The sequence below is a fragment of the Tursiops truncatus genome, chromosome 2 (genome assembly GCF_011762595.2).
Source record: "Tursiops truncatus isolate mTurTru1 chromosome 2, mTurTru1.mat.Y, whole genome shotgun sequence".
Lineage (NCBI taxonomy): Eukaryota > Metazoa > Chordata > Mammalia > Artiodactyla > Delphinidae > Tursiops > Tursiops truncatus.
Window position 1 is genome coordinate 26,244,778 of NC_047035.1, and position 26,837 is coordinate 26,271,614.

The following is a 26,837-nucleotide window of genomic DNA, read 5'->3' on the forward strand; positions in this document are numbered from 1 at the left end:
CAGATGTCATGGTCATTTAATCCTCCTTGTAACGTGATAACGCAGGTGATATTGTTTACACTGTAGAGGTGGAGCAGCTGAGGGTCAGAAAGTTCCACTGTTTCTCAGCCAGAGTCTTGTCTTTACAACATAGGGTGTTTAGCAGTTTTGGCTTGCCCAGTAAATACCAGAGGGGTTCCCCATCCCCAGTCATCCAAGTGGAAGAAAAAACCTGTCTTCCGCATCCTCTCCCCCATCACACACATACACACACACAAGTGCCTGGTGGGGAGGATTTCCTGTAAGGCAGGTCTTCCTTTGAAACCACTTCACATCCTACCCCAGGGTCATATTTATTGATTAGGCCGGGATTGAGCTGATCTGAGGCAACGTAATTTTCAGAGCACACTTTACTAGACCTCTGTAAAATGGGCATCCTTAAACTGAACTCACAGGAGTGTTGGAGGATTGAACAATGAACGCGCACACAGTGCCTGGTATAAAGTAAGTGCTCAGGAAATGGTAGCTATTATTATCCACTGAGGAGCTCTATTCTTTCTCGGCAATCCTATTACCTAATTCTTATTTTATTTTTCTCTTATTTTATTCATACCTATTCCTTATTTCTTCCCCACTCTCTTTCTGTGTTCCTGTCCAAACTCCTATCCCCTATCCCGCACCCTTCCATCTTTCATGAGATCTTCAGGGCAGAGGAAAGAACTGATGCTTGGGTCTCTGTCCTCAGGTGAGGTCGGTCGGGCCAGAGTCACCAGTAAACCGCAGTGAAGCAGGCAGAGAAAGGGCGGCCAGGATTTGGACTCTGAGTGTTAGGGAGGCTATGTGAGTGTGTTCAGGGAAGCAGGAAGGTCCATGTATGTAACTCACACACCAGGCCAGCTACCTGCACACTCATTAACAGCAACGTGTAACGAACGTGTGGTCTTCCCGAGAATCTACACAGATTTCTTTTTTTTCCTTTTTACCATGGAGACAGATCTTCTATGTTTTTAGTTATGTTTGGCAATTTTTGTGGTATGCAAGTCATGCCTCTTCCGGAAGCTGCTCTGTTGGGCAGACCGTCGAGATGGGGAACTCAGTCTGGCTAACTTTTGCCTGGATCAGGCCTGGGTCAAGGTTACAAGCTGGGTATGAGCTGACTGTAGAGAGAGGAGCCTCAGCTTGTTTTCGCTCTGGTGGCAAGTCTGGGGTCATTTGGACTCTGCACTGCTTTTCTCATCCTCAGTGCCGATGGAGGGAGGAACCAGGCCAGTATGAGTATGATTGCTCTCTGTGTAAATGGTGGGGGCTCAGAGTGAGTGAATTTGACCTTCAAAGTGACACGGATCGAGCTCTATAAGCAGGATTCGGCCTCAGTCATTCACCCAAGAGAGGAGCCTTTATCTGTGTTATGCATCCCTTTGCGTGAGAGTAATTACTAATCACAGCGGTATTGATAGATTCAACACAGCCCTGCTGTGTGCCAGGGGCTGTGAACACACCGTTCTGTTCCTCATCACAACCCTCAGTTGGTATTAATGTTCCCATTTTACAGATAAAGAAGTGAACTCAGGGAGATCAAGGATTTGACTGATACAGCTACAGAGCTAGTGAGAAACACATTTGGGGTCGGAATCGTCTTTTAGACTCCTAAATCTAGCTGAGGGCGTCTCGACATCTGCACTGTTGACATTTGGGGGGCAGGTTACTCTTCACTGTGGGGTTGTCCCATGCACTGCAGGATGTTTAGCAGCATCCTGGACCTCATCCACTGGATAGCAGTCACGCTTTCCCCACTCCCACCAATTTCAAAAACCAAAAATGTCTCCTTCTAGACATTACCCCTGTTGAGAACCACTAATCTAGTCCTTGACAGGGAAAAACCTCCATGGTACACTTCTAAAAAGAACACAGTTAGAGGGTGGCCTTCAGCCCCTAAATCTGGGCAACAACTGAGCCCAACCTCCTGGTTTCCCTTTCAGACTCTCCCTCAAACAGATCCTCTGTTCACCATCCTGTGGCAATTACTTCATTCATTCATTTATTCACTCACTTATTCAGTGACTACTGAATGCCTATTCCACACCGGGGGACAGAAATAAATGCAAAGTCCTGACCTCATGGAGGTTTATATTCCAGGGAACAGAAAGCACTGAATAGATGTTATAACCCATGTACCTGCACAGACTCTTTGCATTCTCACAGCAGCCACTATTTTCATTTTATAGGTGCCCTGGCTGAGACACTGAGAAGTTCAATAGCCTGCTGGGATCGCAGCTAGGAAGTAGTGGACTTGAGAGTTAAAACTAGGATGTTGGCTCCAGACCTGTGCCCCTGACCCCTGCATTCCCCTGCCTTTCCAAATCTGTATCTTCACTTTGCATCTCTTTCCAGCTGCTCTGGGTGTTGCCACATAGCGTCCTGGTGTCTTTTCAGACTCATAAGTAAATCTGAAGTTGTCATCTTCTCCCTTAAATCAGCTGTCAGCTCGCCCCTCTGCCGGTGGCACTGCCATTACCCCTGTGCACCGAGCTCAGCATCGTGGCTCCATCATGGAATCGTGACCTTCTCCATTCCTGTAGCATCTCCATTCTCAAGTCCTGTTGGCTCTCCAAACAAATCTCGGATCTTCATCCCAGTGATCCAGAAAGGCAAGCCCGTTTTTATCCTCTTTTTATAGATAAGGACACTAAGGATCCCAGAAGTCAAGTGCCGTGCTCACGGCCACACAGCTGACAGAGGTTAAAACTTACCCGTATCTTCTGATCACAGGCTTTGCACTATGAACAAGTTGTTTCAGGTAGAAAGTTATGTCTCTGAATCTGCCTCCAGAGCTCCTAGAAGGTGAGGACCACAGCTTAAGCCATGTCTGGATCTCTTACACAGAGTCTAGCTTTCGTGTTGACTCAAAGAACTGGAGCTATGAAGTCCAAATTGCAAGCATGTAACCCAGACTTGTGTCCTAAAAATTAATGCTCTAAAGTTCCACCAGATGGCAGTGTTTTCCCCGTGAAAGGGGACATCCCAAAGCCAAAGTGGTGTGTTAACTCAGGGGTTAGGTTGAAGTGGCCAAAGAATTTGAATTTGAAGTGATTTCCAACCACACACACACACACACACTGTTTAGAATCTTGCTGAGCATTCAAATGCTGATGAAATCTTGAGGACTATTAATAGGCAGTGGTAGAGCATAAACACGATTTGTGCTCTAGTCGGACTTTTGGCATTCCCTAGCTACATGACCCCAAGGATGTTTCTTAATGTCTCTTAGCTTTTATTTTTCTCGTCTGCAAAATGGGTGTAAGAATATCTGCTTGGTCTCCCTTACAGACAGGGCTATCACGAGGCTGAAATTGGACACGTGTGAAACTATGGATGGCTTTACGGATATAGGCTATTATAATTATGGATGTCATGAAATTAATTTAACTGTTAGTTCAGTAGTTAATTTTGCAGAAACACTTTACCTAAATTCTTGCTACTCCATAGACCAGCAGAACTGGCATCACCTGAGAGTTGGTTAGAACTATGTAACTCATCCTGGACAACTGAATTTTAATACTGTATTTTAACAAGATCCTGAGGTGACTCACGTGCCCAGTAAAGTTTGATACTGGCTAGAAAATTCCTAGTTTTAGAGAATTAAGAAAATAGCAGGAAAAACAAGCTCTGGAGTTTGTTCAGGAGTTAATACTGAGTTAGTTCAGTTCAGTGTCCCCCAAAATACGAGAAGTGTTCGCTATGATGAGCCTGAGGCATGTTAAGCAAATTGTTCCCAAAGCTCAAAAAATGTATCTGTATCCAAGTTATGCCTTAGGGTGAGTGACTTGAAGTTGAAATTAAACATTCCCGTGTTGAGATCAGTCAGGGCGGGCCAGGCTATGCTGCAGTGACAAACAACCTGACGATTCAGTGGCCTGAAAACCCGAGATGTATGTTGGCATTACACGTAGGCAGGGGGCTCTGCTCAGCCACGCGGGGGCCCAGCTGATGGAGCTGCCCCCGTTCCAAACACCGCAGGAAAAGAGCTCCACAGGGTCTTGCACTGGCAGTGAAATGTTCAGCCTGGAAGTGACTCATGGGGGTGGGGTGGGGGGCAGGAAGTGCAATCCTGTCCTGTGTTTGGAAGGTAAAGAGCTAGAAATATTCAGTGAACAGCGCTAATAAACGACCACCAAGGTTATCCCTGAGCTGTTCCGAGCAGCAGCTCCCAGAACAGGTTGTGCAGGAGGATTGACTGGGGACCGCTTGTTAAATGTACAGATTCCAGAGCCTCCACCACAGGGATCTAACCAGAACCAGGAATCTGTTTTAACGAGAGCCCCAGGTGGTTCTGATGCGCTCTCTCCAAAACCCAGCGTTTGGAAACCACCGACTTGGAGGCCTCCTAACCCTCAACCCCATCTTGAACATAAAAGGCACTGTATTCATGTCCCAGGACTGCTATAACAAGTTACTCCACACTTGGTGGCTTCAGACAACAGAAATTTATTCTCTCGCAGTTCTGGAAGTCAGAAGTCTGAAATTAAGGTTGGTTCTTTCTGGAGGCTCTGAGTGAGACTCTCTCCCAGCGTCTGGTGGCTGTTGGCCATGCTTGGTGTTCCTTGGCTCATAGCCATGTAACCCAATCTCTGGCTCCATCTTCACACGGCCGTCTCCTCTGTGTGTCTGTGTCTTCTCCTGTCTGTTATAAGGGCACTTGTCCATTGGATTTAGGGCACAGCCCAGGTCATCCAAGATGCTCTCATCTTAAAATCTCTAATCCATCTGAAAAGACCCTTTTTCCAAATACGGTCACACTGGGGGAACGTATCTTTGGGGCGTGCACTAGTCATCCCACCGCATTCACACTGAACCCAGTCTTCTGCCCGTCCTCTCTGGACAGCCAAGAGCGGACTTTGAGAGCCACACACCACAAGGGGTCAGGCAAACCTTATTTTCCCGCTGCTGTTTTCTGCAACACCCGGTGTTTCCTCTAAATTTTGGGAAACATTTCACACTCCACTGTGAGGGTCAACCAGGGCAAGCTTCCGGGCTGGGATCCTGGACGCAGCAGCCAGTTCTCCCCTCATTGTTCCGTGCAAGACAGAGGGATTGCACGCAATGAGTGCCTGTGAGGGCAGCTCTCGGATGGCACGGCTCCCTCTGCCAACCCCCTGGAGAAGGTCACTTAACGTTTCAGTAGCCTCGGACCATTCCAGGCCCTGGATGTTGACTCCTCAGCCCGAGGGCTATGCTCTTGCAAACTCAAGGTTGGAGAATTCCGGGAGGATGGTCGTGAGAGATTATGAGGGAAATAGGTGTGGGCCTCCAGGTCATCTGATGAACGCTCATTTTTATACTCTCTAAAAGATGAGAGTAATGACAGAACATTAACTGGAACACCTCAATGTCATTTGACACATCTTGAATTAGTAATAATGGCCCCTCAACAATTATTTTCTATTTAAGAAATTCTTTTGCTCTCCAGAAGCATTCGAGCACATTCAGGGAGGTGTTAGACATTCATCTTGCTGGGTTTTCGAGATCATGCCTGGGAAGGGGCACACTCCTTTCTGCGTGTGGCTTTCCAACCAGGAGTAATGATTTTGGAATGCGGCAACACTGAGCCGCCCCCCCCCCCCCGCCCCCGTCACTCTTCTTAAGTCACAATCTGGAGAGAGACTTGTGGTTTCTCACTTGGGTGACGGCCGAAGGGGCATGTGGAAATGCGTCAGGGGCGCTAGAATTTGCCTCAAGTGGACTCACAGCAAAAGGACAGGATCAGTAGGAGCTTGGAAGGTTTGACTCTGGTCTTCCGGTCAAACTGGCCCCAGGGCCTCAAGCTGTCAGCTCTGTGGTCACCTCCTCAGAGCTCTGCCCTGGCAGTCAACCCGTCCTCCGTTTTATTGCACTTACTGTGATTTCAATCTGTGGTCAAGGATGATTTTATTGTTTAATTGGTTTTGTACTTGGCATCTTCCATCCTAGAACATAAGCTCCCTGAGGGCAGGGGCCTTGCTTGTCTCTCCCTCTGTGGTTGCCTTGGAGCCTGGCTCATACCAGGCACTGAGTCTTTGGTAAATGGTTTTTGGAAGAATGAATGTCCACTTGGTTTGTGCCTGGAGCTGACCTTCAAGGGGGCCTGCTTTCAGGACCTGTGGACTGGTCATGTGCAGAAATGTTTCTCTCTGCTTGTTGTTAACCGTTTCTTTGTGACCTGGGGAATTTTCAGAGCCTTCGGTATGCAGACGTGAATTGTAATCTCCAAGAAGGGAATTTAATGTGAAATATTCTCCAAAATACTGACCTTCTGTCTTGACTGCCTGGAGCTATTTTTCCAGAAAGGGCCTCAGGAAGGCCCGAGTACCATCCCCCTGTCTGGTTGTGCTGGGTGGCCACGGTCTGCTTGCTGGGGTGCCATTGTCACTCCTCTGCCAAACAGAAGGGGAATGAATTCTGGGCAGAACCTTGAGGTTTGTGTTCCTAGCTCAGCGCGGTCGTCTCCAGGTTGTCTCACTGTGAGGAAGTCACTTCTGTTCTTTGGGCCTTGGTTTCCTCACTTCATTTATTCATTCAACAAATGTTTATTGAGAGCCTTTTAGGTGCTTGCACACCGCTCGGCACTGGCGATAAAATAGTGAGCACTGAAGATGTCCTGCCCTCCTGGAGCTGACACTACAGTCAAGAAGAAAGATGCCACCGGAACCCATGGACCGGTATAAAAATGCAACTGTGACAGGAGCCATGGAGGGGACAGCTTGATGGTCCTACGTTGAGGGGATCCTCACCCCGTGAAGGATGGAGAGCCGTGTCAGAGGAGAGCTGAAGGATGAGCGAGGAGGGCTGAAGGAGAAAGGGAGGACCGTTCTGAGCACGGGAATCTTCTTGGGCTCAGGCCCTGTGCTGGGAGCCACTGGGGCAAATGGGTGGAGCTGAAGGGAGGCCAGCGGGGCTGGAGCAGGGAGAGGGAGGAGGGAGAGGAGCAAAGAGGCCACGCAGGGGGGACCGTGTCAGGGGGATTCGACTTCAACCCAAGAGCTGTGGGAAGCCATGGATGTGTCTGAAGCCTGTGCATGCAGGTGGCAGCAGCACAGAGCAGGCATATGATCAGCTTTGCATTTTGAGAAGACGTCACTCTGGGGGGTGCCTGGAAATGGACCAGAGTGGGCAGCGGTGGGCCCAACGGGAGCCTAGTGTAGTTGTTCAGATGGGAGATGGTGGTCATGGAGAAGCAGTCCATGAATATTTTCTGAGCACCTACTCTGTGCCAGGTACTTTTCAGTGAACAAAACAGGCAAAGATCCCTGTCCTCACAGAGCTGACATTTTAGTGAGGGAGAGGCAGACAGTAAACATAATAACACATAAGCTAGTACGCTGGGGAGCATTATGTGCAATGGGAAAACAAAAACAAATCAAACAGCGTAGGGAGATTGGGGCTGGGGGTAGTTGGCAGCAGAGATTCTTGGGAGATAAAAATGGTGGCGTTGGGCTTCCCTGGTGGCGCAGTGGTTAAGAATCCTCCTGCCAGTGCAAGGGACACGGGTTCGAGCCCTGGTCCGGGAAGATCCCACATGCCACAGAGCAACTAAGCCCGTGCACCACAACTACTAAGCCTGTGCTCTAGAGCCCGTGAGCCACAACTACTGACCCCATGTGCCACAACTACTGAGCCTGCGCTCTAGAGCCCGTGCTCCGCAACAAGAGAAGCCACCGCAATGAGAAGCCTGCGCACCACAACGAAGAGTAGCCCCCGCTCTCCGCAACTAGAGAAAGCCCGCACACAGCAACGAAGACTCAGTGCAGCGGAAGGAAAAACAAATGGTGGCGTTCTATGATGGAGGGTCAGGTTGGGGAGATTATGGGAGAGAGAGCTGTCAAGGTCAACTCCTAGGTTTCTGGTTCATGCAACTGAAGAATGGCTTAAAAAGAGTGTTTAGGCCAAACACTACTCAAGTCTTTCTGATTCTGTAGCCCTGTGGGCTGTAAGACGGGGTCCCGGTCACCTGTAATCTGGTCTCTGAGTCCCCAGAGGTCATCCTGGATTTGCCACATAAGGATGTGCCACGTTGCTCTCTGTGCATGGCAGGTCCACGCTGTGGGCACCCGCGGCATCTCCATCAAACCCTCTCCCTGGGGCTGCTGGCATCTGCCTGGTGTCAGCTCAGGGACGAGGGCTCAACAAAAGTGCAGTGCTGTCCATTGCTGCCCTGGACGCCTGCGGCCAGCATCCTCTGTGTGTCCCAGCCCTTGCCACTTTCTCCACCCACTGTGTCCTCTGTCTCTTGAAACAACTGCCGTAACCTTCCAGGGAATGGGGTGGTTGCCGAATGGATTTTTTTTTCTTTTTAATTGAAGTCTGGTTGATTGACAATGTTGTGTTAATTTCTGCTGTACAGCAAAGTGACTCAGTTGTACACATATATACATTCTTTTTTATATTCTTTTCCATTATGGTTTATCCCAGGAGATTGACTACAGTTCCCTGTGCTATACAGTAGGACCTTGTTGTTTATCCATTCTATATGTAATAGTTTGCATCTGCTGACCCTAAACTCCCAGTCCATCCCTCCCCACTACCCTTTGGCAACCACAAGTCTGTTCTCTATGTCTGTGAGTCTACTTCTGTTTCATAGATAGGTTCATTTGTGGCATAGTTTAGATTCCACATATAAGTGATATAATATGGTATTCATCTTTCTCTTTCTGACTTAGTTCACTTAGTATAATAATCTCTAGCTGCAACCTTTGGGATGGATTTCTTGAGTTGGCCTGGGAGCTGGGGCCCTGAACTTTAGGAGTTCCAGGGTCTGCCTCTTCCTAGGGTACTGGGTCACTTGACAGGGCTTCCTTGGTTGGTGATTTCCTGTGGGATTCCAGTGACAGCCCTGAGAGTCAAGTCTGAACAGTCCCTGCTGTTCCCTCCCTAGTCGAAGGCTGAAGGCCGAGACTTCCTGTCCCCTTGGGCACTTGCCTGTCGTGGACAAAGGAAGATGATGGAATAACAACAACCATAATTAACAGGTACTGAATGCTTCCGATGTGCTGCAGAGCTTTCCGTGGATTATTTCATTTAAGCCTCAGAGCACCTCTATGAGGTAGGTGTTATTAGTGTCACCTTTCTCATTTTAGAGATGATGTAACGAAGCTCGGAGAGCTTGCACAAGTTGCCCAAGGTCGCAGAGCTAGCAAGTTCTGGAGCTGGATTCTCACCCAGGCCAGCCCTTGCTCTGAACCACTCTGTTCTCGAAGCTGATGGATGGGCAAGAAAGGTCACCCGGCGGGGTGTCTGGGGTTGGGACTCCAGTCCTGACGTTGCACTGTGTCATGTGGCAATTTGGAGCAAGTCCGTCTGTTCATTCATTGACTCATCGAATACCGATCAAGTGACTTCTCTGCCGCGGCTGGGGGCACAGTGAAGTAGTGCCTCCCGTGAAGAGCTTACGTGTGGCTACTGAGATGGACATGCATGTACGTCATCTGTGTGGTAGAGGGACAGGTGCTTCATGGAGCAGGACAGAGAAGGGGGTGACTCTTCTTGTCTGGTGTAGGGGTCAGGGGTCTGGAAGATGTGGCCTTCATGCAGAGCCTTGAGGGAGAGAGCATTTGTCAAGGCTCCCCAGGCAGACAGAAATGTGAGAGCAGAGGCACGGCAACGTCTGGAGTGGCTCAGGAACTTCAGGTTCGCCCCATGGTTATTAGAGCAGAATTTCATGAGGTGTGGACCTTGACCTACAATGAGATCAGAACCTACATGAGAACCCCTGGGCTGTGTGCAGTGGATGTTTGTTCAATGCAGATTCCAGGCTCGATCCCAGATCCACTGAACCAGAATGTTTAGCTAGTGGGGTCCAGAAATCTGCATAACCATTGTATAACCATTAAAAAATGTAAGAGCAGGTGATGGGTGGGCCTGGCCCACCTTGTCTGACTGCAGTCTGTCGGCTCCTGTTTAGAGAGTGACCAGCAGCCCTGGAGAGCGGGACCGGGAAGGTAAAAGTGGAGAGAGTGGAGCTGAGGCCAGGTCCACGGGAGCGATGAGAAGGTCTGGGTGAGGGCCGTGGGGCTCCCAGAGGGGCCGGGAATGTTAGGAGGTGCTTCAGTGGAAGAAAGGATGGGACTGGACAGGAAGCGTAGGGCAGAGCAAGGAGTCGAGGATGACGGAACTGTTTGGCTCGTGCTCTTGGGTGGATGGGATGCCATCCGCTTACAAGATGTAATCACATATGTAAAGGTGCTCGGGTGCTGAGCAGAGGTCCTGACGATTGAGGACTGAAAGGGGGTCTTTGCCTTTGGCCATTTGAAGGTAACTGATGACCTCTGTGGGATTAGTTTTAGGCAAGTAGTGGGAGTCACATGTCATCGGGTTCAAGGGGACTAGGAAGACAGGAAATGGAACAGGTCAACCCACTGTGTCCCCTGAGTTCTGACTGGCATGTCCAGTGAGGGCTGGTCTCAGGGACAGAGCTCGGGGAACATGCAGTCTCTCCTCAACCCAGAGTGCCAACTCCATGGGCTACTGCCCCGTGCTGGGACAACTCCTGGGGCTCCTGGGTGGGGCGTTTGTTCTTCTCACCACGTAGGTCCTCAGCACCTTCGAGATCTGGCGATTGTTCATGCATGTTTGTGGAAGTGGGGTGGGGGGGGGTCTCTTTTCCCAGGAGTGTGTCCTTCCAGGACCTTGGAGAAGGTAAACCACCATACCCCACCTTTACAGGGAGATGCCCTCAGAGATAGAGTGTAGCTTCCTTTCTGCAGAGTTTTGTCCTCTGGCAGGTACCCGTGATGTGGTGGAAAATGTGCTAGTTGGGAGGATGGAGTTAGAATTCTGGCTTTGCGACTGGCAGCCTCATGGTTCTGTGAAACTGTTTAACTTCTCTGAGACGGAATTTCTTTCTCAGCAACGTCAGGGGTTGGGCAGCATGATCTCACAGGTACGTTCTAGGTTTGAAATCCTATTTCTCTAGGATGCCTGGGCAGATGCCTTGTGGATACAAGCATCTGACATCTCCGGTATCTTGTTTGAAGGCCTCCCCAGGTTCTGTCCTGAGTGCTGGCCCAGGTGTGTACTGGGGGCGGGGGCTTGGGGCTCTCCATGGCAGGCATGCCCACCTCTGCCCCCCACCGAAGCTTTGCTCGGTATTCCTGAGTTCCTTTCCCTGTAGTCTACCGTAGGGGCTCCCTAAACCCATCCTACTCCATTTCATGTTAAATTTTTCTTTGATTGCTGGGGAAATGAGGAAATTAAGGACAACGTGATGGTTTCTTTTAAAGCTAACTTTTTTTTAACATAAAGAAGTGTTCTTGGGCTTCCCTGGTGGCGCAGTGGTTGAGAGTCCGCCTGCCGATGCGGGGGACACGGGTTCGTGCCCCTGTCGGGAAGATCCCACGTACAGCGGAGCGGCTGGGCCCGTGAGCCATGGCCGCTGAGCCTGCGCGTCCAGAGCCTGTGCTCCGCTGCGGGAGAGGCCACAACAGCGAGAGGCCCGCGTACTGCAACAAAACAAAACAGGGCTTCCCTGATGGCGCAGTGGTTGAGAGTCCGCCTGCCGATGCAGGGGACACGGGTTCGTGTCCCGGTCTGGGAGGATCCCATATGCCGCAGAGCAGTTGGGCCGGTGAGCCATGGTCGCTGAGCCTGCGCGTCCAGAGCCTGTGCTCCGCTGCGGGAGAGGCCACAACAGCGAGAGGCCCGCGTACTGCAACAAAACAAAACAGGGCTTCCCTGATGGCGCAGTGGTTGAGAGTCCGCCTGCCGATGCAGGGGACACGGGTTCGTGTCCCGGTCTGGGAGGATCCCATATGCCGCAGAGCAGTTGGGCCGGTGAGCCATGGTCGCTGAGCCTGCGCGTCCGGAACCTGTGCTCCGCAACGGGAGAGGCCACAACAGTGAGAGGCCCGCGTACTGCAAAACAAAACAAAACAAAGAAGTGTTCTTAAAAAAAAAAATTGTTCTTTATTCAGAGGCTCTTTCCTCTCAACCTTCTTTTAATTGTTAACATGTCCATTCTTTTATGAAATAAGGGTGACGGTAGATGGTAGTTTTGCCTACTGACCTTACCAAGGAAAATAGATGTTTGCAACACCTGTATGGGTGCCCTCCCTGATTTGGGGGATATCTTATTGATCCATGAAACCCCAAAGTCTCTAAGCCTGAGTTTCATCACCAAGCGGGGATAATAACAATATGTACTTGGACAGAATCGTTATATAGATTAATTGAGATACTGCAGGCAGGCACTAAGTCTGGGATATACTAATCACTCTTATTAGACACTAGCTCCACCCCCGACCTCCACTGCCCCATTTCCCTCAGTCAGTTGGTGAACCTGCTCTTGAGAGCTCAGAGAAGACAGGCAGCCAGAATTTCACAAACATCCTCTCCCCAGGGTGCGCTGAATCCCTCACTCTCTCTCCCACTTCCTGTCTGGAATCCCTCTCAGTTAGTTGTTAAAAAGAACAGGGAAATAAATACTACCATTCCTGCATCCTTTCAGTCCTTTGTTTGTTAATTTCACACCCCTTTCTGTGTGTCTGACAAGAGCTATTAAAGAATTGGGTATACAGACAGGATGAGATACAAAGTTCCCATTTCTCTTGGAAGACAGACATATTGAGCTAACAGAGACTATATGGTGTGGTCAATGCTCTAATAAAGGTAGATGCAAAAGAGTAAGATGAGATAGGTTACAGAACCCTGGATATTACTGCAAATGGGCACTACCTTTAATCCTGAGCTTCCCAGCCACCATGGTAAAAAGGAAAACATGTTGTTCCTATTGTCCAATATGGTACCTCCCAAACTTCTTTCATTCTTGAACTGCCATCACTTTTTTCTTGTAGATCTACCCAAATTGTTACTTACTTGACATTTAAAAAATCATTACAATTGTTTCATTTAATTAAATTAAAAAGAAAATTTGATATTTTCATAAATGGAAAACCACCATCACTGACCACAAAGAGGGTAAACACATACATAAATGCGTAATCATTAAAATGAAGAATTGTCTGGGATATCATTTAAAATGATCTACAAGTTTTCTGTCTACCGCTTAATATGCCAGCTACACTGGGGTAATATAATGACGTATTTTAGGCCAATTGAAGACAAACTTCTTCCCTGCCATAATATTCAAGAAAATATTTATTGCAAAAGACGCAGAAATTCCGTTCAAATGGCTGTTTCTTATGAACCCTGCAAAAGCTTAGGGTATAACATTAAATCTCAACACACTGAATACTTTTCTGTGGGGAGCTGAGCAAGTAGCAAGACAAGCAGGTTGTTTCTAAAGATCTAACTCAGGAGTCTGCACACTTTTTCTGTGAAAAGGACAGGTAGTAAAGAGTGCTGGCCCAGGTGCTCAGAATTGCTATTACTCTGTTCCCACTTTGTATCTTGAAGCAGCCAAGCTTAATTACTGGACAATGAAATTTGAATTTCATATTATTTTCACATGTTACACAATATTATTCTTTTTTTACACTTTTTCAACCATTTAAAATGTAAACACCAGTTTTAGCTCGTGGGCTGTACAGAAAGAGGTAGTGGGCTGGATTTGGCCTGTGGGCTGTCCTTTGCTGACTCCTGATCTAACTGAATCCTCCACCAGGGCTTGGAGAGCTTGGCGGAGTGAACTGATAGGATCTGTCCATTGTTCTTCCCTCTCCAGCCAGTGCAGAAGGGTTTCACAGACCGTCAGCAAGGTCTTGGAAGGGGTTGGCGGCTGTTAGGACTAGAGCCCACATTTTTCGGTTTCGAATTCCGGGCCCTTCTCCTTTCTAGATGCTGTCTCCCTGGATGGAGAAATCATTTACTCCGTACCAGGCCTGATGTATGTCTCTTTATAAAGAGACTCTCACTTAATCTTCCCTGCGTTCTTTGTGTGGTATTATGATCCCGTTTTGCAGGTAAAGAAGCAGAGGTTTGGAGAGGTTAGGGATTAAAAAACTGCTAAGTCTCGGAGCCAGAATTTACACCCAGGTCCGTTGGATTCCAGAGGCTTTGCTAAGGAATTGGCTTGACTTTGATGAAGAAACCTTTGCCCGTCTTCTTTCTCTCCCCACCCAGGCTTATCCCTTATAATTAATTGTAAGTGATTGGCAGTGGGGGCAGAAAACACGGCTCCCACTCTTCAGTCGCAAGTAAGCTCTGTGATGAATGGGGAGAGTGACAGCACACAGGGGAGAAAGGCCCTGTTTGGTTTTGTTTTTTCCTGGATTCTTCTTTTTAAAATTAATTTTATGTTACTTTATTTTACTTTTTTCAAATTGAAGTTTAGTTGATTCACAATATTAGTTTCAGGTGTACAACATAGTGATTCAATATTTTTATAGATTATACTCTGTTAAAAGTCACTATAGGGCTTCCCTGGTGGCGCAGTGGTTGAGAGTCCGCCTGCCGATGCAGGGAACACGGGTTCGTGCCCTGGTCTGGGAAGATCCCACATGCCACGGAGCGGTTGGGCCCGTGAGCCATGGCCGCTGAGCCTGCGCGTCTGGAGCCTGTGCTGCACAACGGGAGAGGCCCGTGTACCGCAAAAAAAAAAAAAAAAAAAAAAGACACTATAAAACATTGGCTATACTCCCTGTGCTGTACAATACATCCTTGTAGCTTATTTACTTCATACATAGCTGTTTGTACCTCTTAATCTCCTACCCCTACTTTGTCCCTCCCCACTTCCTTCTTCCCGCTGGTAACCAGTAGTCTATCCTCTATATCTCTTGAGTCTGTTTCTGTTTCGTTACAGTCATTCATTTGTTGTAATTTTTAGATTCCGCATGCAAGTCAGACAAAGACAAATAATTTTATTGAGGTATAAAAAAGGACACATGCTTAAAGTGTGCAATTTGATGTTTCAACATGAATCCATCACCACAAACAAGATAATGAGCATATCCACTGTCCACTCTACCAAACTTTCCTTATGCCCTTTTGTAATCACCCGCTCCTGGCCCTGTCCTCCTCACTCTGTCTCCAGGCAACCACAGATCTGCTTTTTGTTACTACAGATTAGTTTGCATTTTCCAGAATTCTACGTAAACGGAAACATACAATACACATTCTTTTTTGTACTCTTTCACTCGGCATAATTATTTTGTGATTCATTGAAATACACATGAAAAGTCCATTTCTTTTCCTGTGGGGGAGTAGTCCATTGTATGGATATACCAGAATTTGTTTATCCATTCACATGTTGATGACATTGGGTTGTTTCATAAATATTCTATGAACCTTCATGTACGAGTCTTTGCGTAAACATATGATTTCATTTCTCTTGTTATTGTTTGGTTGGTTTTTGTTTTAGAAAGTGCCAAGCTGTTTTCCAAACTGGTTGAGAGTTCCATTTGCTACACATTCTTGCCAACATTTGATATGGTCATTCCTTTCAGTTTAAATTTAGATATTCTAATAGGTGTGTGGTTTTAACTTGCATTTTCCTAATGACTAACGATGGTTTAGACTTCATTAATTATCCTTAGTGACTAATGATAGTTTAGTTTTCAACTAAAGATAGTTGAAAATCTTTTCATGTGCTTATTTGCCATCTGTATATCTTCTTTGCCAAAGTGTCTGTTCAAATCTTTGGCTAATTTTTTTTTACTGTGTTTTTTGTTTTCCTATTATTGAGTTTTGAAAGGTCTTTATTCTGGACACATTTCCTTTATTAGACATATGAATACAAATATTTTCTCCTAGTTTGTGGCTTGCCTTTTCTTTCTCTTAACAGTCTTTCAAAGACCAGAAATCTTTTATTTTGATAAAGTCTAACGTATCTTTTGTTTTTCGGTAGTATCTAAAAAAAACCTTTGCCAACTCAAGATTGCAAAGGTTTTTCTCATATTTTTTCTTTTAGAAGTTTAATAGATTTAGGTTTTACCTTTAGGTCTATGATCTATTTTGAGTTAATTTTTGGATATGATGTGAGGTATGGACTGAAGTTCAGTTTTTTTCCATGTGAATATTCAATTGTTCCAGCATCGTTTGTTGAAAAGACCATATTCTCGTCACCGAATTACATTTATACCCTTTTCAAAAATCAGTTGTTCTTGTGTGTGGATCTATTTATGGATTCTCTCTTCTGTTTCATTGATCTATTTTTGTATATTGATGCCAATATCACACTGTCCTGGTTACTGTAGCTTTGTGATGAGTCTTGAAATCAGATGGTGTTAATCCTCTAACTTTGCTCTTCTGGAAGACTTTCCTTCCCTCTCATCAGAAAGCAAAGCTAGAGTGGGTGTGGAGAGTTCTGGTTCTTGTTCTTTGCCTGGTCAGGGACTTGAGAGAATCTCTAAAAGCAACTGTCCTCCATCCTCGGCCATCTCTGCTTAGTTCCAGTGGCGGTCCTGGAGACACCTGAAACCCTAGGTCCCAATCAGTCTGCATCAAGTGACCATGTCTTGTCCTGCTCCTTGAGAGCAGGAACCAGTGCCCAAGGAAAAGATGGTCCTTGGGATGCAGCAATCACAGGGGAGGCCATGAGTCGCCTGGCATATGACTGCCCCTGGAAGCTCTGTGTTGGATTGTGATAAACTGACCCAATCATAATATCTTTTGGGGAGTAAGGATATGAAATGTAGACAGAGCTGGGGTTTGGGAGCAATGGATGGCCACTTGTGAAAGGAAGCTGGGCTACCTGGTTCAAAATTTCCACAGGGATCTTTTGAAAATGCAGATCTGGGCAGGTGACACCTCATCCTCCGGGCTCAACCTAAGGTCAGCAAGGCTTCCTCTAGATGTGTTGGAGCCCCTGCTTTGTACTCTTCCTTTCCAAACACCCATGGTTTGGGTAAATAGTTCATCAATGTTGTCTTACTTTCCAGATGGGGAAGGGACCCTGTCTTTCTTGTTCAACTTTTAAATTTCTGGAGCCGAGCACTTGGCACATAGAAGATATTTAGTGAATGTATGAATGAATGAAACAATGATGTAAGGTATCTAGCATAGCAAATTACACCTGGGAGATGTTCAAGGTATGGCTGATGGAAGGAAGAAAGGAAGGAAGAGTTCAGTACTCTGTAGCTTTGGGAACTCTGAGACTGGCCACAGAGATGCCACCCATTGCCCTCCATAAACTCCCATCCCTAATAGCTTTGAGTCTTAAACTTGGCTGTGCACCTCAATCACTTAGGGAGACTTAAGATAAAAATTCCCAGCTCCTACTTTTGGTCTACTGATAATCAGAACACCTGAGACTGGAGTAAATTTGGAAATCTGGATTAAAAACAAACACCTAGGCTATTCTTAAGCAGCCCATCCTCGAAGGGCTTTTGAGAACTTCATATTTACAGTAACCAGGGTGTACATATTCCTTGTGAATTAATAGCTGTATGTGGCTAGAGACTTCCATATAGGACAGTGTGGAATTCCAGCCCTTCTCTCTCCTACAGCTGTGCTGTACAATACAGTAGCCACTTGGTACATGTTGCTATTTACATTTAAATCTAAATTAATTAAAATTAAAGTTAAAAATTCAGTTTTTCACTTACACTAGCCACATTAGAAATGCTCAGTAGCCACATGTGGTTAGTGGCTGCCACACTGGACAGCACAGATAGGAATATTTTCATCACCACTGAAAACTCTGTTGGGTAATGTTGTCCTGGAGGGAATTACTCCTCTCTCATTCACCGTCCACAGGCTTTGGTGGAATTGGTTCTTTCCACAGCTCCACGGATGAACGTGTGACCTACAACTCACCAGTCGTGGTATTACATGTGACTCAAGTCATAATCAGAACAAGTGTCGGGACTTTTGCTTAAATGACCATCAAAAGACATTCTTTCTTCTACTGATATAAAGTTGGGCGTGGAGCAGTCTAGGCTGGAACTGTTGGCAGCCACTTTGTTCTCATGTAGAACCAGAGAATGAAGGCAGCAGAGAGGGAAACAGAGCTTAAAAAAAACAGGTCTTATGATACTTTTTGAGTCTTTAGACAGAAGTTGAAGAGAGAGTTTTCATTTCAGTGAGCCAAAAAAATTCCCTTTTTTTTTCTACTTGCAGCAAAAGGACAGTGATTAAATACACAGAATGACTATTGCAAATCACTTCCTCTCTACCCCTCAGTTTCCCCATCTGTAAAATAAAGAGGTTGAAATAATTAGTTCAGTTTAATTCTTCAAGCATATATTGCACATGTATTGCCAGGTGCCTGTGCTTAGTACAGAATGATGATTTAGACCCAGCCCTTCCGGCGAGAGTATTAACCTAACTGTAACACACTCTGAGGATGGCTTATTATTGATATAGACAAAGTGCTCTGGGGCCACAAAGGATGTGCTTGACTTGGCCTTGGAGAAGACTTCATTGTGGATGTAACGTGGAACATGGATCTTGAAAAATGAGTAGGGTTTTTCCTTGCAGAAAAAGTAGAAGAGGACATTTTAGTTAAAAAATGAACATGAGCAAACTTCCAAATTAAGAAAGCTCATGTGTTTGGAAAAGGGTAGTTCATTCTGCCTAGAGCTTAAAATATAAGAGGGGAACGGATGGGCTACAGACTAGGAGAGGTTGGTGGGACCGATTACCATAGCTTTGAAAGCCATTCTGGGTTTTTGAGGCTTTCTCCTGCAGGAGAACTGGAAGCAGGAGGCTATGATGATCAGCCTTGCATTTGGTGAGATCACACGTGTGAGCGAGAAGGACAGACTGCTGATGGGGAGAGATGGGAGGTGGAGGGACCAGTTGGGAAGTTATCGCAGTTGTGGAGGTGAAAAATGTGGAGACTTAACCATGCATTCAGGACTAATTTGCAAAGTGTTATGAGCTGGATATACTGAACTGGCATAGGGTAGGTGCTCAAAAAATGTTTGTGGAATAACCATTGCTGAGTCATGAGGAGCATGTTGTGGGAGAGGATGGATTGATCATCTGAAGGTTATGAGTCGGGTGATGGGTGAAAGAGGGTAAAGAAGGGAGTTGGTGGAGGTGTCAAAGCCTAAAGAGCAGCCAAATTAGGACACCAGTGACTTTTACAAGAGAGATTGTAGCAGAGTGGCCGGATTGGAAACTGAATTGCAGTGCATTGAGTAGTGAAGACAGCAAATGTAATGTCTTCTTTTTTTTTTTTTGCGGTACGCGGGCCTCTCACTGTTGTGGCTTCTCCCGCTGCAGAGCACAGGCTCCGGACGCGCAGGCTCAGCGGCCGTGGCTCACGGGCCCAGCCGCTCCGCGGCATGTGGGATCTTCCCGGACCAGGGCACGAACCCGTGTTCCCTGCATCGGCAGGCGGACTCTCAACCACTGCACCACCAGGGAAGCCCTGTAATGTCTTCTTAAAGGAGATTAGGAGAAAAAAGAGAGAGAAAGCAGTAGCTGGGAGTGAGAAAAATGGAACAATGGACCTGTCGGTTGTCTTCCAAGCTTCTGTTCCCCCACTTCTTGCTTTCTGAGAGAACCCCAACTTTGTTAAGGCTTCCATCCTTCCCCGATGCAACCTTTTTGACTCAAAGTCTCAGGGATGGATACTGATTAATCTAAGCCAATCACAGTAATCTCATTCCTCTCTGCCATTGATAGGCTCAAGAACATAAGCTTAAGTCCATCAGTGCAAGGCATTCCCTTGACCACTGTTATTTATTGTCCAGGGATGGGCACTTGACTTTGTGGTCCAATCAGACTGATCAAGGAATGGCCATGCCTGCTACCAGCAACCATATAACCACCTTAAGAGAAGCCAGTCTGAGGACAGAGAGCTGAACTCTGATCTTAGTGATACCTGGAGACTGTCCTACATGCAGACCTCTCATTAATGTGAGATAATACATTTTATGATTGTTTCAACCATTTTAGTTGAGTTTTCTATAATGGTGCTGAAAGCATCAATGATGGATATCACCGGATTTTATTTTATTTTAGGGTTGGCAGAAACTCAACATAAAGGGAGAACTTTCAGAGAAAAGAAAGAAGTTAAAGACCGAAAACAGAGAAAGGAGAATTGATGGGAGAAGTGGGAATCGTTGTGCTCAGGACTGTTGGCGGAAGAGCTGGTTGGAAAGAAATAAGCAAACTTCTGCCTTATGTTACAGAAGGGAAAGAAGTATGAGATGATGAGCAAATTTGGAGGTGCAGGTGAGTTGACAGAAGGATCTGTAAGGACCCTTAGAACTTTACTGTCTGCAACTGCTTCCCCTCTAGTCAAGGAGGTGAGTGGCATCATTTGACAAAATCAAGCACACCTGGTGGTATGTGCAGAGAAGAGAGGAATCACCTCCCCTTGGAGTAATCAGAGAGGCGTCTCCATAGGCGAGGAGGACTCTGAGTCAGTGCATATGGAGTTGGTGTAGAGGCCAGAGGGGTAGAGTGTCGGTGCTGTACTTTCATTTCTATTATCTCAGTTAAATGCCACATCCCTGAGAAACGTACTGAAGGGACCAGGAGAGACCAGTTTGGCTGCAGCAGGGAGCTCAAGATGGAGAAAGTCAGGTTGGGATCAGATCCTAGAGGGCCTTGTGTGCCAGGCTGGGATTATTAGCTTTAATGGGCTTTGATCAGTGTTTTTCACACTTGAGTGAATAAAAAACTTCTTGCTACTACCTAGTTTTGACTTAAAACTTATTAATATAATAGTACCTAAATATATACAGACATAAAACTAAGTGTACACTCCTTACGTGTATGTCTTTTATATGAATCGTGAAAGTAAACCCAGTTTACAAATGAACTACAAAAAGGCGTAAAACCAATAAAATTCCACATTAAGTTAGTGGACTAGATAATGATGTTTGCTGAAACTAAATTGCCGCTCACAAGGCAAATATGAAATTGACTGTTACTGAGAGTGATGTGCTGATAAATTGGCTTCCACAAGAAAAGAAAGCCTGTTTCATGGTGTTTGCTGATTTCCATGGTGTAAATATTCTTACTCTGGATGCCATCATAATCATTGTGTTTAACAACTGGCTCACAAAATACCTGAAAATTTAACAATTGGCTCTCGTGAGCCACAACAGGCTGGTTCCAGCACACCGTTGCTCTCTAGGTTCTTTTGAACTCACGTGCCTACTTTTCTTTTTGTGCTGTAATAACTCAGTCGCTCCATCCCTTTCCTATTCTAATTCCTACGAACGCCGTGTTTGTTCAGGCCCAGTGAATTAACACAAGTTGATCTTTACTTAGATGAATGTATCATTTACATATTAAATTAGTCATTATTCTTTTTTCTTCAACCCAAGACAAAATGCAAGTATTCCTCACAGTCCAAATCTATTCAGTTTCAAAATCCACATAGTGAGATTTTATATAGTAAGTGATGCTGAATTATCCAAAGCTCTTTGGTTTCTGAGTTTTGGATAAGAAATACCAAGGGTTCAGAGAGCAAAGGATATTAACCCCATTCTTAAAATTTTGGATTTTATTCAATTCCTGAGTTCAAATGGCAAGTATTTGGGTAGCAAAGGATACCTGTACTATTTGGTACCAAAAAATTGTTGATTAATATAAACGTGAGAACTAAACTATCATGACAGTATTCACTTATATAAGGTGGACGACCCAGGATATGCTTACATTAATTCTTAGATAATCATGGAAGTTAAAGCACAAATTTAAGAATTTGTGTTCGATGGGAATGCTTGTAGCTGCAGGTAATTGAGAACCAAAAGTGGCGTAAACCTTGGATATTTATGGCTTACTTATTAAGAAGTCCTAATGCAGACAGACTTCAGATTGGTCTGCAATCTCAAAATGACACCAAACATCCAGGTTCTTCTACCTTTACCATCCAAGAATGTTGGCTTTTTAGCCTGATGTGTGTTGCATCAAGGTCATGAAATAGATGCTGTGGTCATTCACGTCCAAGATAATCAGGAAGAGGCAGCTCCAGACCCATCTATCTCTGATGAAGAAAGTTAGTTTCTCTAAGATCCCTCTAGCAGTTCACCCATCTCAACAGCCAAAACTTGATCACATGGCCACCTCTAGCTGCCAGAGAAACTGGGAAACATAGTGCCTGGCTTTCCAGACTCTGTAGTGGAAGGCAGCAAGGGGATCATAGGGGAGGCATGGGAATGACTTTGGCATGCCAGTGAAGACAATCTCAGTGAAATTTGTAGGACCTTTATTTGTATGTCTGTGGAATACTCAGCACCCGGGGACCCAAGCTTGGGGATTTGTACCACACAACTACTCACAGTTCCAGTCACTGGTGTTTTGGGAGCATTTGTACAGGACATAGAGTAGATGCTCTGGGGGAGGGGATGACCAGGGAAGGGGACACACACACACGCACACACAGCCTCTGCCTTTGAAGGACTTAGCGGGGGGGTTACTAACACATCACTGTGTGGGGCTAAAGGTTTTAGGGGTGTCTGGATTCTTCATGGAAAACTTCCTTGTCTGTGTGTAGTTTTCTGTCTTTGAATCATGAGGATCGACCACTGAAGACAGCACAGAAGGGGTTCCAGGGGCTCAATTTCACTGGAATAAGAAATTCCGATGATGAGCCCAAATCATCTGTCAGAGGTCAGATGTCCCACGTTGGAGAGCCAGCTGGAGGCCACAGAGCCGCAGGCCTGTGGTAGACTCTCCTGAGGCACGGGGTTGGCCGGGAGATAAAGGAGCTCTGGGGGCGCTCTGGGTACCCTGGTCCCTTGCACTTAGGGGCAATGGAAGTCCCATTGGCCTGGGGGTTAGGAGACCCTGGTTCTAGAAGAAGTCCCAGGTGAGTCCTTTCCCCTTATTGGATCTGAGTGACCTTGCACAGGGGCTGACACACAATTGGTGCTCAGTAATGCTGGCACAAGCTCACTGATCTGTAAACTCACACCTGTAATGCTCATCTCCTAGATTTTTGGTAGAATGCTATATATGGAAATAAGTTTAGAATTTAAAAGCACTACAGAATCTCAAGGTATTTTCACAGTTATAACAGGGGAAGAAGGAAGAAAGAACTTGTCCTGGGCGGTGGGGGGGGGGGGGGGCGGGTCTTCTGTGGGCCTGGCACCAGGCCAGACATTGTCACATAGCCTCTCTCTGAATTCTTACGGCAGTAATCCCAGCTCAGGAATATTATTCCTATCCTTGTAGCTGGGTTCACTGGGCCTCAGAGAGGTAAAATAACTCTCCCCAAGTCTCATACCCTATGAGAGGCAGAGCTAGGGTTTTGGAAATTCTGACTAAGAGCCTGGCCTCAGGAGAGAGAGGATAGAGATTTCAGGGAGAGTTAACACCAAGAAGGAACACCAAGAACTCAGAAGCTGGGGGAGGCTAAGAAGGAGCTGGATAGGCCCCAGAAAAGTGTGGGGACTGGTTATAATTAACTGAGATGGATGCAAACACTGAACATGTTCCCCCAAAGCAATTTCTCCAGGCCTCCTCCCCTGTCCTCCACCTTCCCCTCCCCGCAGCCCGAGGCTGGACTGGGCTGGACAGGACCAACAGTCAGCTTGCTGCCCACTTCACCTCTGGACTCCCCGCTCCCCGCCGGCCCTTCTGATGTCTCCTCTTGCTTTTACTTCTCCTGCAAGTTCTGTCATTTAAACCCCCCTAATTTAATAGGTTTGTCTCATTATTTTGATTAATCATATTAACTCATGTTAATTAAGAAAGAGATTTAAGCAATGACAGAGGTTAATGGAATCAGCCCGTGTTCTTCTTTGCCTTTTGTTGGGGCCACTGACAGGCATGGGGGGAACAAGAGGGGAAAATGGGAAACAGCACATCAGCAGGACCAAGCCCAGGACGAGCCAGCGAGTCTGCAAAGTGGGAGGGGAGAGAAAGGTATCGAGGAGACGATCAGTTACCAATTGGAGTTTCCTGTTAATTGAATGTCTGATTTTATTAATGATTTTATTAATGTCTGAATTTATAAAAGTCCTTAAGAAAAGAAAAGAATTTAGTCAGTTCAGCAGTTAACTGTGAAAATTAATGCCGAGGATATAAGTTAACATGGCCATTTTATTTGTCTCCCTTTTTTTCCCTAGTTGTGGGGATGAAATTGGGCACATCACCTCAGAGGTCTTTTCCATCTCTGGATTCTTTATGTGGTGCTGAAGAAGCAGGCGGCTGGGCCCACAGCCTCAACCTGACTCTATTAGAAACAATAAACACACCTACTGTGTTCCAGGCTCTGTGCTGAACAGCTTAAATGCAGCTTTTCATTGAATTCTGTAACAACACGCCGAGGTCCCCTTTTCCAGTGGAAGAAGCTGAGTCAGAGATGCTGTGTCACTCGTCCAAGGTTTCAGAGTCTGAGAGCCTCGGATCTGGGTGAACGCTTTGGGGTCAGGGGCTGCTTCTGTCTCATCACGATGACTTCAGGTCTTGGGAGGAGCTGTGACATCCTGGCACTGGTCCTGTTGGAAAGGACCTTATCTGGAGAACTTGGAAGGAGGTCGAGGCAGGTGCAGGTGCAGGGCTTTGCCTCAGCTGACAAGCACTTTTCTCCCTGTCTTCCAAGTTGTCCCGGGGCCAAGAAGGGTTGGTGTTACGGATTGAAGTGTGCCCCACAGAAACATATGTTGAAGTCCCCAACCCCCAGAACCTCTAAATGAGACTTCATTTGGAGATGAGGTCTTTGCAGATGTTATCAAGGTGAGGTCATACTGCATTAGGATGAGCCCTAATCCAATGTGGCTGGTGCCTTTATGATAAGAGAAGAAGGGTCACAGACACGGACACACAGAGACGATGACTATGTGAGGAGGAGGCAGAAACTGGAGTGATGCTGCCTCCGGCCAAGGAATGTCTGGGGCTACAAGAAGCTGGAAGGGACAAGGAAGGAGGCTTCCCTGGAAGTGTCAGAGGGAGCATGGCCCTGATGACACTTTGCTTTTGGACTTCTAGACTGTAGAACTGTGAGACAATAAATTTGTTATGTTTTGAGCCAGTCCATGGGTGGTCGTTTGTTCTGGAAGTTCTAGGAAACTAATGTACTTGCAAAAGCTTGACTGAACGTGAATCTCTTTGACTTGTTGGCTGAAGCTTCTTCAGCTTAAGGTTTTGATCCCAGTTAAAATGCAGAAAATGCTCTTCAGGCCACCATCTCTCCTTTGCAGATAATCGCAAAGAGGGGTGATGGGTGGTACTTCTTGGGGTCACACAGCGCACATGCAACTGATGCTCAGTGTAACCTTGGTCCAAGCTTACCTGGCACAACCCTCATCGTGACTGCTGGAACACCTGGTTCCCAAACATGAACCCAAAATTTCAGGGTGCCTAGCTTGTGTGCTTTTCTCTCAGAGCCTTGGGATGTAAATGAACTCTTTATGGCTTGTAAACTAATTATTACTAGGGTGTAATAATTCCCCCTGCTGCATGATGACAGACATCACCAAGAGGTCACAACACACTTTTCTGCTAAGCCTGTGAGTGAGTGGCCTCAGAATTTAGCAGTCCGACTGATCAGAGTTGGGAATATTCATTTATCCATTCAATAAGTGTTTACGTGCCTATTAGGGCCAAGATTGGTGCCAGGTGCTGGATATATTTTGGTGAACAACACAGACAGTCCTGCGGTCTGGAATAAACTTTTGTGTCATCCCTGACCAAGTGAGAAGCCCACTCACTTGGAATCAGGAATCCCACTGCTTAGACCATGCACATGACTGGCGTCAGTTTCCTTATGTGTAAAACGAGAAGGTTAAGCTAGATTACTTCTGTGGCTCTTTCCATCTCTAAATTCGAAACTCTACATCTGAAAAGTGGACTGAAGACCTACTGTGTCAACTAACACCCAAATCTCCAGTGGTTAGAACCCCAAGCAGATAGGGGTTCTTTGGGCAGGGGAGACATTTGAGAATAGCAGAGACCTTTGGCAAAGACCACCGATCACACCCAGACAAGACAGTGCCTTTACCACCACCCCCCCGCCCCTGCAAGTCAGCAGGCAGCCTCCCTTGTCTGAGCTCAGAGACAAAGGATAGGCAAGAGGGAATTCCATGTATGACTTGAAATTGGGCACAAATTAGTTCTTGGCTTCAACAAAATCAACTGAGCAAGCAGAACTGGAAAAACTGTGACTTAGCTGCAGCAAATATGAAAAAAAGATTAAGGTGGTTGTCAGCTCAGTATGAAGCCATTGGGATCTTAACCTGCACTGATAGAAATAACATCCAGGATAAAGGAAACAAGGGTCATTTGATCTACTGTGCCATTCTGACTGTTCCTGGGATGCTATATTCACTTCTGAATCCCGTATTTTAAAAGAGAAGCGGGGGTATGAATTAATAATTAGATATTTACTACAAGTGTTTGGCACTTAACACCCATCATTTCATTTTAATCCTGACAACACCTCAATAAGACAATTACCACTCATTTTGCAGATGGAGAAATTGAAGTAAACCAGTTCTCAAGGTGTCTCACCCATTTAGTGGTGGCGTTGGGACTGGAATTCATGTTCATCTGACTCCAAATCACACGGTCTTTCTGTAGACAATAATGACCTTGGGAAAGAGAGAGGTCACTTCCAGAGGGCTACTCTAAGGGTGAGGCAAAGTGGGAAGGGATGCCAGACTTAAGCTTGGTCTTAAAGGAGGGATAGGTTAGAAAAAATTATGTGTGTGTGGGAAGGGTCATGCAGGAAACATGCTAGGGACAAAAGAAAGTCAGTAGAGGCTTAAAGATGAGAATCTGGGAGGGGTATCTGGTGAGTGGGAGGTGAGAAGACTCACATTATTTGTGGGGGGCAGAGGCAGTAGACAAGGATGGACAGTTTTAGTCCAGATTACAGAAGGCTTTGAATGTTAGGTTAAGTATTACAGACTTTGTCACATTTCTAATGGGGAGGTAATAAAGACTGAATAGTGCTTGAGGTTGGAGTGTCATGCTAAGGGCTGGGCTTCAGGAAAATAATCTGTTGGTCACATCCATTGTGGATAGACTATGGTAAGCAGAAGGTAATGTGACAAGAATAAAAGATAATTAAACTGTTTGTA

General features: G+C 46.2%; 1 long non-coding RNA gene across 2 annotated transcripts in view; it reads left to right on the forward strand.

The window, feature by feature from the left end:
* LOC109548126 (uncharacterized) overlaps nt 1-23,928 on the forward strand; it is a 95,355-nt gene extending 71,427 nt beyond the window's left edge. Inside the window, exons 5-7 of one of the 2 annotated variants that reach the window (XR_012329888.1) lie at nt 19,548-19,713; nt 19,819-20,031; nt 23,883-23,928. This is a non-coding gene — a long non-coding RNA (uncharacterized lncRNA). The remainder of the gene's footprint in view (nt 1-19,547; nt 19,714-19,818; nt 20,032-23,882) is intronic. The other variant, XR_002174141.3, reaches the window with a different exon arrangement.
* Nucleotides 23,929-26,837: the final 2,909 nt, after the last annotated feature.